The sequence below is a fragment of the Mastomys coucha genome, unplaced genomic scaffold (assembly GCF_008632895.1).
Source record: "Mastomys coucha isolate ucsf_1 unplaced genomic scaffold, UCSF_Mcou_1 pScaffold15, whole genome shotgun sequence".
Taxonomy (NCBI): Eukaryota; Metazoa; Chordata; class Mammalia; order Rodentia; family Muridae; genus Mastomys; species Mastomys coucha.
In genome coordinates, this window is record NW_022196897.1 from 14,465,649 (window position 1) to 14,467,877 (window position 2,229).

At 41.9% G+C, this 2,229-nt stretch overlaps 1 pseudogene; it reads right to left on the reverse strand.

Annotated features, from left to right (window-relative positions):
• Window positions 1-928: 928 nt before the first annotated feature.
• LOC116091606 overlaps window positions 929-2,229 on the reverse strand; it is a 7,615-nt pseudogene continuing 6,314 nt past the window's right edge.

The window sequence follows — 2,229 nt, forward strand, 5'->3', positions numbered from 1 at the left end:
GCTTCTTTTCACTGCATACATTCCATGGTTGAGGTACCCTGACCTTCATGAACCTCATTCAGTGGCCAACCCTAGACTGACCTAAGTCATTATAGTAAATCCTCCTGCTTCCATGGATTTGAGGAGACAGCCAAAAGAATTTCTAAGAAGATAACTGCCCCCCGAGAAAAGGATGGTGGTATACAAAGAAGAACATGATTTGGTACAAATTCAGTGGAGATGTTTGGTACATTTTCCCTTTATTTTTACCTGGATGTGGCTATAACATGATTGTATTTACTCTCTCCATTTCTGGAGTTCCTGTGTCTGACACTTCTTGTTCTGTTGCCCTCAGGCCCTGGTTGCCAAATTAATAGAGACAGTAAAGGCCTTGCCTAACACCATGCCCTTCCAAAATCACAGAATACACCTCCACCTTCTTTCATGACATTTGTTCCAGGGCATCCATTCAACAGTAGACACCAGAACATGAACAACATACTGAGACCCTGGGTTCTTGCACTGAAACACACACCGGTACCAACATCTGTTTGCCTTTGATTCTACTCACATTCCTCTATATTCATTAGCTATCATGCATGTTCCTAAACTGTCCTTCTCTCCAGCTGCCCTAGCTGCCAAAACTGAGCTCTGTCATCCTTTGTGCCATGACATGTCACCTATGCAAGGACTCATGAATGGTGATGATCAAGGTCAGGATTATATGCCTGATCACACCTGAATATTACAAAACCAGAAGCCATTTGATCAAACATTAAACAGAGAGGGAATATTTACCACCTTTACTGAAATTTAAGGCTTTGGGGAATATGGAAGTAAGGCATTTATTTTTTCTTTTGCTACCTGGCATTTCTACTGACAGGAGAGGATGAGTGTAGGGGTTTCAGATATAGTTCTTGTGCAGACTCTGTGGTACTTCCTCAATGCACTAGGTTTCTCCAGACAATTCACAGGAATCTATTTACAAACAAAGGACAAGACATGTGTCTGGGAAGTGCCATTACCTTACAGGAAACTCATGAATTAAGAGAAAGATGAAAAATCTCAGTCACATTACCATCAAATCCAGACTTGATGATGTCTGTTCTGTTCAGTTGCACATGTTCTACAAAATCTTCAAAATCCAATATCACTGTTGGTCTTGGGGACATGTTTTGACCTTCAGGCCACGTGGGTATGGAACAAGGGAGTACAAAAGAATCTTACTATATAGATGGTTCACTCACAAATCATTCAGGGATTTTTCTGAGACATGAGATTTCATAGAAAGAACATCTGCAGCTGAATATTCCTTAACATGAAGCAGGTCATGTAGAGGCAGTGAAGAGGAAATTATGTTTACCTCATGTTTGTGGCAAAGGTCATCTGAGCACATGGGTCTCCCATGAGTCTGGGAGGCCCCAATACACTCAACAAAGGCTTCTCAGAAAAAAAGGTTTTCACATACTTATCACGGGAGGGCAGAAGTCATATTCAGACCTCCTCCAAACAAGGCCTTGCAAAGCACAAACTTTGCCCATAGGTACCCTGAACTATGCTTCTGCCTTACTTCCTAGACATAAATGTTGAATTTGACAGTAACTTGAGGGGAGAAGAAGTCCTATCCAACCGTGACTGTCCATCTCAGTCAGAGTAATGCTGTAAGCATCTGCCAGCAAGGCACTGTATTCCAACATTTTTTTCGGTATCCCAAAAGCATCTCAAAACTACATTTCGACACAGGATCGTGGGATTTCTGTAGAGCATGGAAATATTTGAATTAGGAAAGTAACCTAGAAATGTCAAGAGCTTCTGGGCAGAACACTTGACCAAGACCTAAGGATGGACCAGTAGACAGCAATAGAGATTTGTCAAGAGTCTACATGTCTAGCCTGAAAGACATCCTAAGCTATTGTTGAAATCTCATGAGTGTATAGAATACTGGCTGTAGATTGATGTGCTGCCAGGTTGACCTAGAGATAGGGAGGCAGTGCAGTATAAACTCCAGAGGTAATAAGAATACACAATGCAGCTTGCATTGTGGCTCTTAGTGTTTGGTGATGGGGTCATGTCACCACCTAGCAATGGTAACTTTTGACTCAGGTAATCTCCTTGTGTGCCTCAGGATTCAGAACTCCTCTTTGAAAACAGACACAACAAAGGACATTTAATCAATAAACCTGTCTTTCTCAGGATCTCTCTTCCTCTCATTCTCTCTCTCTCTCTCTCTCTCTCTCTCTCTCTCTCTCT